Below are 18,432 nucleotides of genomic sequence, written 5' to 3'. Positions count from 1 at the left end.
TATGGAACGACCCAGACAACTGGAACTGGTTTTAGATTGTTGTTTTTAAACTACTGTATAATTTAATTGTTGTTTTAATTTACCTTATATTGTATAATTTTATTGAACTGTTGTTAGCTGCCCTGAGCCTGCCTAGGCGGGGAGGGCGGGATATAAATAAAATTTATTATTATTATTATTATTATTATTATTATTATTATTATTATTATTATTATTATTATTATTATTATTATTATTATTATTATTATTATTATTATTATGTCCCGCACCCCCATCCTGGGCTGTAGCGCCCACTCCAAAAATGTGCTAAACTGCTCAAAAGTGGCACATGATATGGAACACCCCATAGGCAGAGCCCTGTCTAGATAAAAACTGCCTTCAAATGCAAAACCTAACAATTCAAAATCATCTGGGTGCACGGGGAGCAGGTGAAAAGCCGACATAATGTCACATTTCGCCAGCTCCGCACCAATACCGCAACGCCGCACGATCCACACTGCACGGTCGAAGGACATGCATTTAACAGAACACAATTCAGCAGGAATGGCGTCATTCACTGACTGCCCCCTTGGGTAGGACAAATGGTGGATTAATCAAAATTCCCCTACAGCTTTTTTAGGTACAGTACAACCCCCAAAGGGGATACCCGCATGTTGGGCACCGGAGGCACCGCAAAAGGGCCTAAAACTCGCCCTTCCAAGCACTCCTTAATTTTAGCCCTAACCACGTGTTCTAAACCATGAACAGACTGCAAATTTGAACAAGGAAACAGGGTCCGAGGACCCTGGTAAGGAATTCGGAACCCCCGGGAAAAACCTTCCCACAAATAACGTCTCTTGTCCAAACCCGGATAGTCCCGCAACAGGTCCTTAGGAACCCTCAGATGAATGGGGCTGGTCCCCTTTTCCAGGATGCTGACTTGGCCCCCCCTCCGGCCGCCTGCTGGACCCTTCAGGTTTGGACCTATTGCAAGCCGTGAAGGCATGAGGCCTGTCACACAGTGGACATTCGTGTTTGTACCTACAAATGTTTCTGGCACATGCGCCTTGGGAAGTAAACTCCCAGCAAAGCAGCCGTGGCTGAAGCGACTGCCCCACTGCAGCGTGGGTGCCAGCAGAATGAACCGTCTTCTGAATTAGGTGACCACTGTCCGATCTATCACCCGTGTTTGGCTTCACAGGCACCATGAGCTGCAGCCAAAGCTGCTGATTGATCTAATCCCAAGGAAGCCCAGGATTAACCGCTGCTCACATATGGAATTCCTCATTGTATTGCAGCCATCCCCCCCCCCCTAAAATCATTATACGCACGATAAATAATATCATAATACTGAAAGAGGGGGGCGGCCCTCCAAGGCTGGGCCCTGGCAATGACCTCCGCGTATATGAGAAATCCTGGCAGCCAATTTGACCACAACCTATCCATCTTCCTACGCTTCAGCTTCTCCTTATCCTTCTTGTCCAACTCCTCCTTGGGCTTCTTCTCTAACTCCCTATATAACAGGCTGAACACGTCCACGTATTCACCTTTCAATATCTTCTCCCTAGTTGCCACCGTAAGGTGATCACCCAGAGGCATGGCTGGGTCGCCAAATGGTAATGCATGAAAAGCCACCGTACTATAAGGGACTGGGGGATGAGATGGGAACCCCCAACTCCCTCAGTGTTGCGGAGGCCAGGATGGAGGCAGAGAAGCTGCTTGCTGCCAACCCCAAGGCAACACTCCTCCCTTCACTGTAAAACCAGATGTCCCCACGGTCCCTGCCTGCCTGCTTCCTGCTGAAGCTGAAGGCCAAGCAGACCAGACCCCACCCTGTATGGGAATTGGAAGTGAACTGCCCAACGGAGTGGGCCTGAAATTGCTTGCTGACCTATGTGTGGACCCCCTCCCACAGCAGATAACCCTGCAGTCGTGGTCACCACCGTCGGCCCAGATCCTGAAGCAACACTGGGGCCCCAAGAAACCCATGGCCACACTACCCCCTGCTGCTGCACCATTGACGTACCTACCACCTCAGGAGGAACTACCACAACTGCTTCAGGCACCTCCCGCTGCTCCTCGTCCATTGGCACCAACTCACTCGGGCTGCTACTGCCTTCCTCGCCACCCTGTAAGGCAGAAAGCCGAGCGAGCACCTCCTTTTGAAAGGAAATGGTGGTGGCCCTACCAGAACCCTTAAGACCCGCAAATCTGCGCGACGGGCCTGCCACCCCTTTTTCCCCCTTCAACACCGCCAGCCATTCCAAGATGGCCTGCCGAGTCTGCACCACGTCCCCACCCTCCGCCGGAGGTTGGACAGGAAGGGGTCTTTTAAGAGGCCTTTTCACAAGCTGTTTACCTTCTTAGGCCCCATGCTCCCACTTGAGCTACTGCTCACCACGAAGCCCGCCCAGCCAATTGCAACTGGAAGCAACCCTGACCTTTCTGGATGCCTCCCTATCAGGGGACCACCACGCAGGACCGGCTAATAGCCACTGATGGACCTCTGCTCCTTATTTTTATCCAATCCCCTCTTAAAGCTTTGGATAAAGAAGTACTTCCTTTTATCCATTTTAACCTGACTGCTCAGCAATTTCATTGAATGCCCACGAGTTCTTGTATTGTGAGAAAGGGAGAAAAATACTTCTTTCTCTACTTTCTTCATCCCATGCATAATTTTGTAAACTTCTATCATGTCACCCCGCAGTCGACATTTCTCCAAGCTAAAGAGCCCCAAGCGTTTTAACCTTTCTTCATAGGGAAAGTGTTCAAACCTTTAATCATTCTAGTTGCCCTTTTCTGCACTTTTTCCAATGCTATAATATCCTTTTTGAGGTGCGGTGACCAGAATTGTACACAGTATTCCAAATGAGACCACACCATCAATTTATACAGGGGCATTATGATACTGGCTGATTTGTTTTCAATTCCCTTCCTAATAATTCCCAGCATGGTGTTGGCCTTTTTTATTGCAATTGCACACTGTCTTGACATTTTCAGTGCATTATCTACCACGACCCCAAGATCTCTCTCTTGGTCAGTCTCTGCCAGTTCACACCCCCATCAACTTGCATTTGTAGCTGGGATTCTTGGCCCCAATGTGCATTACTTTGCACTTGGCCACATTGAACCTCATCTGCCACATTGATGCCCACTCACCCAGCCTCAACAGATCCCTTTGGAGTGCCTCACAATCCTCTCTGGTTCTCACCACCCTGAACAATTTAGTGTCATCTGCAAACTTCACTGCTTACTCCCAACTCCAAATCATTAATGAACAAGTTAAACAGCATGGGACCCAGTACTGAGCCCCGCGGCACCACACTGTTTACCGTCCACCACTGAGAAGACTGCCCATTTATACTCCCTCTCTGCTTCCTATTAATTAGCCAGTTTTTGATCCACAAGAGGACCTGTCCTTTTATTCCATGACTCTCAAGCTTACTAAGCAGCCTTTGATGAGGAACTTTATCAAAAGCTTTCTGGAAGTCAAGGTAAACAGCATCTATTGGGTCCCCTTTTTCCACATGTTTGTTCACCCCCTCAAAGAACTGTAACAGGTTAGTGGGGCAAGATCTTCCCTTACAGAACCCATGCTGAGTCTTCCTCAATAACTTGTGTTCATCAATGTGCCTACTCATTCTGTCCTTGATAATGATTTCTCCCAACTTTCCCGGTATAGAAGTCAGGCTGACTGGCCTGTAATTTCTTGGATCTCCTCTGGAACCCTTTATAAAGATGTGGGTGACATTTGCTACCTTCCAGTTCTCAGGAACGGAGGCAGATTTCAATGAAAGATTACATATTTTTGTCAGGAGATCCACAAGTTTAACTTTGAGTTCTTTCAGAACTCTTGGATGTATGCCATCCGGACCTAGTGACTTATTAGTTTTTAATTCGTCAATCAGTTGTAGAACCTCCTCTCTTGTCACCTCAATTTGACTCGTGTTTCAACATTGCTTCCAAAATTAGTGGTTCTGGAGCGGGCAAACACTTCTCATCTTCCACAGTGAAGTCTGAGGTATTTTCCTATCCTCCTTCAGTAATCCTTTTACCCCTGGGTCATCCAAGGGCCCCACTGCCTCCCTGGCTGGTTTCCTGCTTCTAATATATTTGAAGAAATTTTTATTGTTGGTCTTTATGTTTTTTGCAATATGCTCCTCATAGTCCCTTTTTGCCTGCCTGATCACAATCTTGCATTTGATTTGCCACAGTCTGTATTCCCTTTAATTAATCTCACTTGGACTAGCTTTCCACTACATAAAGGAGTCCTTCTTACCTTTTACAGCTTCCATTACTTTGTTTGTTAACCATGCAGGCCTTTTCTTATACCTGTTTGTGCCTTTCCTAATTTGTGGTATATATTTTATCTGAGCTTCTAGGATTGTAGTTTTAAATAGCCTCCAAGCTTCCCCAAGGGTTTTGACTGTATTTACCTTTCCTTTCAGTTTCCTCTTCACATGCCTCCTCATCTCAGAGAATTTACCCCTTTTAAAGTTAAACGTGGTTGTGCTGGTCTTTTGGGGCAACTCCCTATTTATACAAATAACGTTTGTATAAATCAATAACGTTATGGTCACTGCTCCCAAGCGGTGCAATCACTTTTACATCTCTCACCAAGTCTTGGGCATTACTTAGGACCAAATCCAGGATCGCCCCACCCCTGGTAGGTTCTGTGACCATCTACTCCACAGCACAGTCATTGAGAGCATCTAGAAACTCAATCTCTTTCTCTCGACGTGAACACATATTGACCCAATAAATCTGTGGGTAGTTAAAATCACCTATTATGACACAGTTCTTACGTTTAGCCGCTATCTTTAATCCTTCCATCATATTATAATCATCCTCTATCTTTTGATTTGGTGGGCGATAACAAACTCCCATGGTTAAATTTCCTTTTGGGCCCTTTATTTCGACCCAAAGCATTTCTAGAAGGGATTCTAATTCTTTGACCTCAGTATACCCTCTCTGATGTACAGAGCCGCCCCACCTCCAACCCTTCTCTCCCTATCCTTCCGATATATCCAGGAATCACCAAGATAGAGAGCAGCGTAGCCCCTGTACTTTTCAGAAGTCTTTGTAGGGCAGCCAGTAAGTGTCTGTGTCTGTCTCTGTGCTTGTTTTGCATTGTTTTCCGAGTTTTTGTATAGGAGCCTGTTTATGGGATGGAGGAAAACTCCACCTCTCTCGCTTTTTATTTGCCAGTGTTAGCCTGAAGAACAGCAGTTCCTGTGAGTAAAGCCCCAGTGAGAACACAAAAGTGTGAGCTTGCAAACTCTGTTCATTTTGGCTGCTTTTTGTGTGTTTACACTTTCATTTACTAGAATTGCAGCTATTGGGGGATGAGGAAATGATGACTATTCAGGTGAACTGCGTTGCTGTATTTTTATGTATTTATTTTGGGAATGGGAAAGTCTGGCTCTGCCCCCAAAGTCTCTTGGCTCCGCCCCCAAAGTCTCCCGGCTCAACCCCAAAGTCCCCAGAATTAGACTTGGCAACCCTAGATAAGTGTAACTCCAAGCTGTAGCAGGGCATGATGATAATGTCTAGGTTGCCTATGAAAAGCACAGAGAAGCTGTGAACTATTCAATATGTATTCAGACTATGTAGTCCTTAACATATCAACTGAAGAAGCTAACAGCTGAAGCATACTATTCTCTTCTACTACTGAAACAGAGTGGATTGGAACAGTTCATTTCAAGAATACTGTTCATCAGTATTCCAGAAGCATTCCCAGTTTACAGTTACAGACCCAAGTACTCTTCTAAACCCATTGAATTTATTGGGCTGGAATAGTGTAACTCAGCTGAGGATTGCAATTTTTTATCCCCAAACCCTGAAAGCAAGTATAGGTATCAATTTTGATGTTTATTCATTTTGCCCTTTCTTGAACCATCAGCATTTTAGTTGAACACAGAATGTGTGAAATGATTCAGCATCCTAATCTGAAAATCTGGCTCTACAGGGTGAAGGTCAACCACCCCCCCAAGCAACTATACTATTAGCTGTCTGCATAAAGTTTGTTTGTTGGGTCTCATAAAGTCTGTCACTGATTCCAGGCACTGGTTTAGAAAATCCACAAGGATGGAACTGGTTGGCATCCACATACTAATGTCACTGCTCAGGCATCAAAATGGGACCCTGAATAATCCCAGAGGCCAAAGGCCATAGGAAAAAAACAACAGCCTTCCATGCCCCCTTTTATCACAGCCCTTGAAGAAGGACTGTCTGTAACTTGGTACCTCCAATCTCTCCATGGCTAGATCTTCAGAAAGGATACCATGGTTGAGGGTACCAAAAGCCACTTATCTATCATGGAGAATTCAAAGAAACAATTTTCCTGCCCATGCCCCAGCAAAATTAATCAACGATGACCAGGGTTATTTTTTGTTGCAGGAACTCCTTTGCATATTAGGTCACACACCCCTGATGTAGCCAATCCTCCAAGAGCTTACAGGGCTCTTAGTACAGGGCTTACTATAAGATCCAGGAGGATTGGCTACATCAGGGGTGTGTTGCTATGCAAAGGAGTTCCTGCTACAAAAAAAGCCCTGACATTGTTGACAACCAGGGATTAGTCTGAACAAGATCCAGAGTACTGACTTCATTAAAGTAACTCTGTATTTGAAAGGGTCAATGGTTAAGTGGCGGCATGCCTCAGAATACCAGTTATTGGGGAGCAAATAGCCAGAGACTGCAGTCACTTAGGATTCTACTGAACTGCATAAAAGACATCAAGGAAATTCTTGAAAACCAAAAAGAGTGTTCTGCTATATTTGTAGTTCCTATTGATTCTTCTTAAAATTATTATAAACCTAACAACGAAACATAAATTAGCTTGCACTTTTTAATGAGGCTTAAAATTCCATCCTAAATGGAGTTATACTCTTCTAATCCCATTGATTTCATAGATCAGGAGTGGAACTTTCTTCTGGGTTCAAGTCCCTTTTCTTCTATGAAATCATTATGTTGTCTTATACAAGGCAATATCACTCAGCACTCCATCTATAAAACATAACAACAATAGCCTATCTAACAAAGGTGTGGAGATAACACAAAACATTTTAAACAATTTACTAAACCTTTAAACAACATAAAGATGACAAATTATAGTTGTAGATTGTTTGACAGCAGAGGCAATATCACCTGGCCCTCAGATCTGTCAAGGTAGGTTTCAGTCTTCAACTTGGGTGGAGAGATGGAAGAGTCAGCTTGCCAGTCCCAGCATTTTAAATGAACAAACCCCCTTCACTGGATATTGCATCAAGGTTGAACAGTGAAACAAACCTTGGTGGACTGCATTTAAAAACAACAACACATTTATTACCTGGAATTTGTGATTCATCCTAGTTGCTCTTCATTTGTCAGCTTCCACAAAAAAGAGGTTTGTGCATTAAAAGTAATCGGTTATTTTGAACTACAGTGTGGTAGACTAGGCAGAGAGAGAGCTACTGCCCCAAGGTTACTCAGCTTCCACAGCAGAGTGGGTATTTGAACTTGGTTTCCCAGATCCTAGTCTGAAATTCTAACCACTACACCACACCAGCTTTCATGGGGTGGCTGCTTTTTAACAGTAGCAAGCAGCCAGGCCTTAAAAGATCATGGTTCATGACTAATGAAAGTCTAACAGTAGCAAGTCTTTTGGTGGTTGCTGGGTTGCCAGGTCCCCCTGCCATTTTGACAGAGGGATTTGGGGGAGGGTGTTCTGAGGATGGGCAGAACCTCACATGCAATGGTTTGGTTTGAGGGCAAAATTCTGTGCGTCCAAAACCGTAGAGCTTGCCCCAGAGTTTGCTGTGCGACATCCCCAATGCAATGACATCACCCAGAAGTGATGTCATCATGTTGAGGTGTTGTGCAGTGACATCCCTGTTTGGGGGTGGGCTTTCCTTTTGGTGAAGACACCAAAAGCACGGAACTCCCATTGGGACCTGGGAGCCGGCAACCCTAGTGATTGCTGCCTGGCCCCCTGAGTCCTCCCTTAAAGGCCAGAACATTTGTTTATTGACAGAAACCAAGACTTCATTTGCAATATTGCTGTAGTTGCCCACATTAATTTCTTACAGGTGCTGCTTCTCTTATTTTGGTTTTTTAAATACCCCCTGTGGTTGGTTGGTTTGTTTTTAAATAGCAATGAAAATTCATACATTTTACAGAAAGATGCGGTATGTGGAAAAAGAAAATGGCTCAAAAATAAAGCATCATAAGTTCGTTTCATGCGAGTTAGACATGAAACTGAAATAATTGTTTTTGTCATCAAAGCAGTAAGGATGAGCAATTTAAAGCCATCCATAGTTCCCTGCACCCCAAAGTTGTGTGTCACATGCAGTGTTGCTGGTGCTTTTGAGGCAGCCCCTGCTCACTTGTAAACCAGTTGGAGATCAGCACTGCTATATATGGAAATTACCTACAAGATCTCCTACATGAAGTCCCATGATTATAAGTGCATTATAAGTACCATTCAACTCACTTTTGGAACTGTTTCAATGACAAAACAATTCATAGAATCAATGTGTACTACAAACTCAGCTGCCACATACTCTTGTGTGAGAAATACCGGGGCTTGGTCCCAAGTTCCTTGTCTGGAAAAAGTGAATAAATGGAATATTAATATTAGCCCTCCTTTCAGAGATTTTTCCTCTCTCTAATTAACAGTTAGTGTCTTAAACCTTGGTCTGCTTAGTGTTGTACGTCTCCACAGAGCTGAGCACAAAGCAGTCTTGATCTTCCTTGAGAACTATAGATAGTGCTGTCATATGAAGAAAAGATAATGGTGGTATTCTAATGCAAATAGATGTTTTTCCTGCATGCAAATGCAGTGCTTCCTGAACAAAAAAAAAATAAAAACTCCTGCCACATCAAAATCTAGCAGATAGCTAATGCAGTATAAATAAAGTCAAGTACAGATACAGATTGCAGCTGTACAATTTATTTAAAATTATACTTTAACCTTGTCTATGAAAAGGAAAACAACTCAAAAAGGCCTTCACTAGTCTGTACGCTTGTGCTGTAATCATGCAAAAAAGACTAGGCACCTTGGAGGGCTTAACTGGGTATATTAGAGCTAAGACCTGGAATATTTTTTTTCAAAAATACCAACATAAGCATGTTTTATTGAAAACATAGGCAGCATGAGAATGAGCTATGTTGGGGGAGGAAAGTTTCTTGTTCAAAGCCAAGAACCCTAAGAGTAAACTGAGGCAAGTCATAATCTCTGACTCTCACAAGCAATTCTGTTCATATCACTCTACCTTATAGGGTTGCTATACAGTTTATTGAGATCATATGTGTGAATTGCTTTGAGGAATCCATAAAACTTCAGAGTTATTGCTATTTCCAGACAGACCACTTTCGAGTCCCTATTCCAGGCATTATTCTCCAATTACATAGACTAATGCAGAATTGAATTGACCTACATTTCATCTTAGTGCTTACCCATGACTTTCTTCATAGACTTAAGTTGTCCAGTCACATTCACAGCTAATAAATAGGAGCAGAAGTTTCCATTTTTAATTTCGAACAAACTAAAATTAATAAAAACATCCAAAGCTTGGGGTACAGTTGTTTCATGATTATGACTTCCATGTATGTTGCTGAAAAAGTGGTGTTTCACATTTGATATCTGTATGTGATTGATGCTGCTATATCTGTTTCTGGATATAAGAGGTCTGACATTTGCCCTTGGCCATCTGAGGATCACTCCTTCTTGGAGTTTACTGTCCCTCCCCATACATTGACATAGACCATTGTTTGATTTAGGGATCTCCTAAACTTCATGGTGGAATGATGACTGGCAGGCTGTGTGTGATAGAGTTTTGGGTTTTCTCTGCAGAATATACACCTTTTGGTAGAGAAAGGTCCTCACTCCCATTTTTCCAACAACACCTGCTTCTGGAGTGGGACAAGTAAATAAGCACCATCTAGCTACAACTTAAGCACAAACTACTAAGGCTATTAAAACAGGGAGAGGGTGTATGGCTTTTTTTTTTTTAGTAGGGATGTACAGAAACACAGTTCCGACTGACTTGGTGTCAGAGGATGTGGCCTAATATGCAAATGAGTTCCTGCTGGGCCTTTTCTACCCCCAAAGCCCTACGTGTACATGTACAAACACACACACACACACTCCCTCTAAAACAGACACAGAAATAACATGAAAAGTAGTGTACATTACAATAGTTAAAAATAGCAAACATTTTATTGGGATGTCTTGCCAGATGTCTGGGAAAACAAAACTGTTTACATCTGGTGCCAAAATGTTTTAAGCTAGAAATGCCATAAGCAGTGTGCCATGACAGAAAAGCTACTATCTCTGATAAGCCCCTAGCGAAATTCTGAAGGTGAACACTTAAGGAGCAACTTGTTATCTCAGACACAGTTAGGTTCATATAGGTTGAAGATAATAATATATGGTACTTTCCCCCAAAATTGCATTCTGTATTTCTTTCAAGGATCTCAGATCCATTCCATTTTACTCTCACCACAATCCTGCAAAGTAAGTTGGGTTGAAAGACAATGACTTGTCCAATGCTGCTGCCTGAACTCATAGATGTAGAATTTGATGTCAGTCTTGACAGTCCAAATCCAACATTCAAGACTCTCAAGCTGTTTATTTACTTCATTAATTTTCTCACCGAGACTCAAGCACCTTTCAAGTACAGATCTGCACAACAGTAAATTTTCTCTCCTACAGGGAGAGTGGCCATACAAACAATAGTCCCTATATGAATTAGGAATCTGTGCTGCAAAAATGAATTCAGCAATATTTGGCAAAATTGCTTACAAAAATCTTTATTCTAATCAAGCTTGCACACACATAACCCCATGGAGGTCATAGGAGCAGTTCTGTTGAAAGAAGACTATCTATTGCTTTGCACTGTTGAATAGATTTTCCATCTCTTTCTGACAAGAAGTTCATATCCTTGAATCAGAAAGAGAACTACTTCAGGCTCATAAATCAGCATTACAAAAGTGTATTGAAAGATCTGAAACACTTTTACTGCAAATATTAGTGATAATATGGGCCTCAGGTTTGCACTGGAATATGGATGAGCACAAACCATTTAGGAACAAATATTCTTGCTGATAACTGACAGCCAGACAAAAGCAGGCCCTGATAAAGATGAATAACCTGTACTCAGGGAAATTTTTTGCATCATTAAACCTGGTGAGCATATTAGTTAGCAGGGGGTGGAGCTGAATCCCTAAAGAGATAAATCTAAATTATGTGCACTGCAGTGATCATAACAGTAATGCACCATCTTGGCTAACTAGCTGACATCAACGGAGAAGGGAATTTCTGATTTAAATGAACCAAACTAAAGAGCATACAGATTAATTGGAACACATTTGTGAACTTTTTAGCCTTGGTCTGTCTTTTATTTCACTTGGTGCCAAATTCAAGGAGCTTAGAATTTCCTGTCAGTCCTTCTGCCCTCCTTTCCCCGCTCTTTAATATGCAGGTTGATTAATGACTCTTCAATTTGCTTTCTATTAATCACCTTCCACCACAGCTGAATCAGTCCTTGCTGAAAAAGTTGTGTGGGTGAGAGTAACATGAAATTCTCCAGAGATAATGGAATTTTTTAAGAACAAATTTAATGTCCTAATTGCTCCTTGCTTATTCCATATAGGTATTAACCTTTGGGGACAGAAGCAGCTGTATTCTGTTAGTGGTACCAAACAATGGTTAAACTAAAATATTAATATTGCTTGAATATAGCCATGCAGTATTATTATTGACAGTAACAAGAACAGCAGTGTTTCTGCTTGTAAATGATGATGGGGTTCTTTGTCTAGTTGGAGCAATATGTTCTCAACCTTTACCCTTGTGAAGACAGAAGGCAAAAGAAGAAGGGGATGGCAAAAGTTGAGATGGCTGGACAGCATTACTGATGTAACTAACATGAATTTGAACAGACTTCGGAGGTTAGTGGAAGACAGTAGGGCCTGGCGTGACTTGGTCCATGGGGACGCAAAGAGACGGACTTGAACAACTGAACAACAACAAATTGGTTAGTATAGCAAAGTTGCATGGTCAGGAAAGTGTGGAATCTTGTGTAGTAAACTCTGTTTGAGTCAGCATATTTGAACAGACTACAATTTTTTCTTTTATTCAGGCTTGTTTGCGTTCACATGATTTTATAGTAGAAGTCACATTCATAAGCACCTTGCAGTAGAGGAAATGGAAGCCTATTTTATTTATTTATTGGATTTATATCCTACCCTCCCCACCAAAACAGGCTCAGGGAGGCTCACAATACATAGCTTACAATAAAAAAAAATTACATTAAAAGCTTTAAACAGTTTAAAAATAATTTGGTACTAGTTTCGATACAGATTTAAGATGGCGCTCAATGATCTTAAGCATCCATTGGATCTAGCGTCTTGGTGGTGGTGGTCAGCATTTCAGTTAAATGCTAACTGAAACAGTATCATCTTACAAGCCTTGTGGAGCTGGGAAAGGTCCTGCAAGGCTCTGACCTCCTCAGGCAGTTGGTCCCATCCATTTTAAATAATACTATTCCCTGATAAATGTGGCCACCAGCTAATCCAGCTGCACATGTATGCAACTATATGCTCATGGGTGTAGTTCCTTGCTCGCTTGCACAAGAGAGATCTGTAGAAGCCTCTTGCTTCTTATAAGGCAAGGAGAAGAGAGAGGAAAAAAAGAGAGAAGGAGGAGTCAGGGCGATTTCCCACACAGCTTACCGAGGAGCGAAGTCCCTCCTCACCGCGCAGCGTCTGCTCGGATTTCCCACCAACTGCTCCGCGGATTCAGGAAGTGCCGCACCTTTTGCATCTCAAATGGAAATTGCTAAAACCCTAGTTTACGTTAGCAACGCAAAAGGTGCGGCACTTCCTGAATCCGTGGAGCAGTTGGTGGGAAATCCGAGCAGACGCTGCGCAGTGAGGAGGGACTTCGCTCCTCGGTAAGCTGTGTGGGAAATCTCTCAGACTCCAGCAGAAGCATTCTCTTCGGGTCTTTTTCTACATCTCCTTTGAATATAACCAGAACTTTATTTGTAGACAAAGCCCAGCAGGCACTCATTTGTATATTAGGCCAGACCCTCTGATATCACCATCATTTCACACAGGGCTTTTTTTGTTGAAAAAGCCTAGCAGGAACATATTTGCATATTAGGCCAGACCCCCAATGTCAAGCCAGCTGGAACTGCATTCCTGTGTGTTCCTGCTCAAAAAAAGTCCTGAATACAACTGTTGAAGCAGCTGCTGCATTCTTTATCCTCTTCTATAGATGTTGTCTGTGGAACTTTTAAAAATGAAAACTCAGGACAAGTTTGCATTGAGCCTTGAGGTTCATCTGGTACCAGCCTTTTAGGTGCCAGGCCAAAGTATAACTTTTAACTCAGGCTTTAAATGAAAGGTTCTTTATCTTTAAATCTGTTTTAATGTTATTCTTCTAGAACAGTTTTATGACTATCATTTTCAACTGTTGTTTTATAGTTTTATTATTTTGGCTTGTTTTTATGGTCCCTTTTTACTGGGTAATTCTGATACTATTTTTGTGATTTTGGGAGGGAGGGTATTGCTTTTATTTTGCAAGCCACCTTAGGCAGATCTCAGGAGAGGCAGAATATAAATTTTCTACATAAATATTGGTCACATTTTTATCCCACCCTTTCCCCATGTAGCACACATAACTTTACCCCACTCCATTTTGACTGAATGCTCCGGCTCTCTCCTTTCCAGTCCTTATCCTTGACAGCAGCAAGGACGCTTTAGTGGGAGAGGAGATTAAGATGACTCCAGTTTTCTCCCAAGCCTCCTCTTGGCCTGTTACAGATACCCCTTCTTCTTTTCTGTTGTCATATAGACCAAGTACTCGGTTGAATCCAGTGGAGGATTTCGATGGACAAAAGAATTTTCACCAATTCCTTCTCCTGCATCAGACATCCAGATGTTGATTCTAGGGGTCCTCTGACCCCCAGAAATACTGTTTTGGGATACATTGAGAGGATGGAGGTGAAAAGTCATGCTCCATGGAAAGTTCTGGTGGATCCAAGTCATTGGGTTTGGAGTGGGGTGTCCAGGAACTCACTGGAGTAACTAGAGCAGGCATCTGTTTTTCAGCATAATCTATTTCACAGGGTTGCTTTTGATGATAAATCAGAGAATTGTAAAGTACTTCAGATGCTGTGAAGCACTATAGACATGGTAACTCAATAAAGCACCCCCTCTGTTCTGAGCATTATTATTGAACATGCCTTTGGTGGAAAGAGTTCCTGAGTAATTCAATATTCCCATAAACATCAGCATGAAGAAAGAGACCCTCCATGCAGTCTCCACTTCCTCAACCAAGAACACAGCCATTTGGTTACACAGACATCCTGTTTACAAAGGGAGATAAACTGTTTTCACAGAAAGGGAAATCCTCTCCTTTCAAGCATTTTGTAGGGATGAATGACTAAATAGAATGAAGAGCTACATTTGGTCCCGTTGACTTTAAATCGTTTTCTTTGTGCAGAAAGGAGACTATCAAATGTGACTTGGGGATCGTTTCTTGTAAAATAAACATTCAGCTCAGTAGGGAAAGCATGCTTTGTTTTTTTCACTTTGATTTATTTGCTTGCCCTCTCAGTAGCTGGTATACTTGATAAAGGAAGAACAAAACCTGCACAGTATGGGTGGCCAGTTTGAAGCACTAATGGCAACAGTTTGTGCATGTGTGCATGTGTGTGTTTGCAACATGACACCCTTGTAGAGGAACAGGAGGGGCTGTGGTATAAGCACTTCTGTTTGCTTTTCCTATTCTCTCTTTCCCGAGACACCAGCATCCTACCTCAGTATGTTATGTAGTTTTATCATTTGGATTTGTAACATACTTATTTAACCGACACTGCTGTGCATTTTTAGAAGTGTCTGGATTCATATCAAAAAAGAAAGAAACTGTATACATTCTATAGCATATTCTGAGTGGTCATCATTCTCTTTTAAATTTAAGTTAATGGAAAGATATTTTCAAGAATTTGACTGCCTGCAAAATTTGGCTTCTATGCCTTTTGGATCAGTACTAAACCATTACAGTATCTGACAGGTGCTTTAGCATGCAAAAGAAACTCTCTTGTGGACATTGACTGCCTGTTTAGGTATTTCACTGGATGCAGAAGATCAGTGTAGGCAAAGATTTCACACATAGATCCTGCTCCATTGATATGAATGAGGTAGCTTTGCCCACAATTTAAATCTATTAGAAAAAGGAGACCAGCACAAACTTATGGGGTGGTGGTCTCATCCTTTCCATTTGCCCTCCTCCCAGCATTATCTCACCTTTTCTGCTTGGTCCACTTTCCCCTCCCTTGCAGATGCTGCAGCTCATCCCATTTTCCTGTTTCCTTCTTTCCCGCCCACACACTTTTCTCAATCCCCCCATCTGCCATTTTCTCTCCAGTCCTTCCTAGGGATGGGCATGAACTAGAAAAATGTGGTTCAGTTCATGGTTTGTGATGTGCTCAGTTCACAAATCATAGACAGTCATGAATTTTTAGCTGCCTTACAAACCAGTTTAGTTTGTGAGGTGGTAGAATCAGTGTGCTAGAGACAGCAAACTCACAGAGGATCTCAAGCTGACTCTTCTCCACTGTCCTCCAAGTTTGGTAAGAATTGGATTTATGGGATCTGAGTTACTCCTCTCTCAAGAAGGTACCCCCAGGAAAGGGCCTGTCATTTCCCCAGAAAGCACTCTGCTGAAGGCACCTTCTTTGAGGGCTGGGATATAACTCAGACCCTGTAAACCCAATCCTCATAAAACTTGCAGGGCAATTCGAGTAGTATCCGGGGGTGGGGGGGGGAGGTCTGCTGTCAGTTTAATATCTCTAGCTTACACAGATTCATTCTATACACTCTTGAATCTCCTGAACCCGGGCCTGTCAAAATGACCAAGATTCAGGAGCACATAGAATGGATTGCCCCCCGAGTCAGACACAAATCATTGGAATAAATATGGGCCACTTTATTTAAATTTTAATAATAAACAGCAAGGGCCAACATGAACTGTGACAAGGTCAGGGCCAGGGGTCTCAACAGACACCTCCCCTGCCATTCAACGGGCGAGCAACTCACCCCCTGCGCAGAGCTGCACACCGCAGCTCCCACCAGGCCAGCGTATCAAGCAGGCAAACCCAGAAGGTAGGTTCATCCACCAGACGCACACATCAGTGGAAGGAACCCTCCCGGTAGGCCCCCTAGGACAGTCTGCAATCTCCCACCTTAGGTCATCCCATCCCAAGGTTGATCCTGCCAGACCCCTAGGCCACAAGAGGGGATGCTTTTTGTTGTTCCCTGGCCACATATGAACATCAAAACCCAGGAAAACCTGCCACAACTGGGGCCAAGCCTCTGCTTAGGCCTCAGCACCCACTGGGAGGCCCAAGGTCACCCACAGCCCTTGCCATAGATCTCTCAAGAAGATAGTTACCCTTCTCCAAGAGATTCACCTTATCACCTCTGTAAAGGTAGGGACACTTAAGAGAGATATTGGGGTGGGGCAGATAGTGGCCAAAACCCCCTTCCAAGACCTTCCAAATTTCCTTATTGGCCTTGTAACGGACCCTATCAATGCCTGTGAGGTCCCCACCAAACAAGGCGAGGAATCATGGCTGACCAAATTGTCAAGGTCTCGGGCCATCTCTCTTTAATTGCCAGAAAATCATCCATGGCCTGCCAAACCAAAGCTTTTCCCTTAACCATCCCAAGATCATTACCTCCCAGGTGGATAACTAAGACCTGGGGAAGAGGGCCCATATTCCCATGAAATGATAATGGCATCAGGCCAGGCCAATGAAGACCCCGGCACCCATGCCACCCAATAGTAACATATTGGCTGAGTCCCAGCTGAGAGCCGACCAAAGTTCTCCAAGCCTGATGTGCAGCCCAAAACACATAACTGTGTCCACAGATGAGAAAGTCACAGGGGACCTCCCGTGAATGCTCTTCTACATGCTGTCCAAGTTGTTGCTTTGAAATTTGGTAAACATTTTGACTGAGCAGAGACAGTTTCTGGGAATGTATCTGCTCACAAATTGACATGAACCTTCACAAACAATGTCAGAATTCATGAAAAGTTCATGCCAGTCACCCTTTCACAAACATAATCTCACAAAGCATGAACTGGCCAAACTTAATCATGACCTTTATTTTGTGCTGTCCCTAATCCTTCCTTCCTAGTCTCAGCTTTCCCCCTTTCCCTGCTTCCTTCCCTTCTCCATCCAGCTCTTCTTTACCCTTCTTTTGCTACATTTTTCTTTTGTTCTTTTCTGTAGTCTAATTTTGTTTCTCTTTCATCTTCCCTTTTGTCTTTCCTGCCTGACCATTAATTCCTTCTCCCTAAACCTACCTTAAGTTTTTTTGGGAAAGTGCAGCGGCCATTTTAGATTAACTAAGCAATTGTAGACTATTGTCTGTAATTGCCCAGGAGATATCATGAAATCACAGCATTTAAAAGCATTGTTTCATTTTAGCTCATCCCATTTTTCTGCAAACTTGGGTATTTACTTATTTATTTATATTTATATGTCATCTTTCCCGCAAATGGGCTCAGTGAGTCACATCAATATATTAAAATAATAAAAACAATTGCAATAAACATCAGATAATAAAACAGTTAAAAAAATTAAATTAATAATATTCCAATAATGGGTTGTCATGTGCTGGTTGTAACTTGTAGTATTAATGCCTGGTCTGGGTATGGTTGGACCATAACCGAGCAATGTAATGTTTGGTAGTATCCTAGCATCCAGGGCTGCAACAGGGAGGTCAACTAATAGATGCCCACCACCTCAATCATAGGCAGGCCTGTAGCCACAAGGGGCCTGTGGGGGCACTGCCCCCTGACTTCCAGGTGGGGTCCCCTGACTTTCAGGGGGCCCTCCAGGCCACTTACAGAGCCTCCAGCTTTTGCCCCTTTCCTAGAAAGCTTTTGAAAAGTGGCAAGCCCCACAGTGGATGGGAAAGGGTGCCCCCAACTTTTTAAAAGCCCCCCACCTTTAAAAATCCGGGCTATGGTCCTGATCATAGGCCTGGTGGAACAGCTTCATTTTGCAAGCCCTGAGGAACTGTAACACATCCTGCAGGACCTGATGTCAGCCTGAAGCATGTTCCACCAGGCTGGGGCCAGGGCAGAGAAAGCCCTGATCCTGGTTGAGGCTAAGTGAACATCCAAGCAGTAGGAGATGGTTTGCAGAGAACAAGGCTCTCTGGGGCACATACATTCTGAAAGGTTTAGAGAAATTTCTCCTTTCTGTACCTGGCCCCATCATGCAGGTTTTTGTTCAGCATTGTGGATCCATCTTCAAAATTAGATATACATAGCAGAGTTCTAATAACAGAATTCCTACATCTAAACTCTGGAGTTTTCCTCAAAATACTTGCTTAATTAAAAGAAAGAAAAAGGTTTTTGAAAACAGGTACCAAACAAAGTACAGTAGTGTA

This window comes from Heteronotia binoei, unplaced genomic scaffold (assembly GCF_032191835.1).
Source record: "Heteronotia binoei isolate CCM8104 ecotype False Entrance Well unplaced genomic scaffold, APGP_CSIRO_Hbin_v1 ptg000323l, whole genome shotgun sequence".
Classification (NCBI taxonomy): domain Eukaryota; kingdom Metazoa; phylum Chordata; class Lepidosauria; order Squamata; family Gekkonidae; genus Heteronotia; species Heteronotia binoei.
This window is presented reverse-complemented; position numbering follows the sequence as displayed.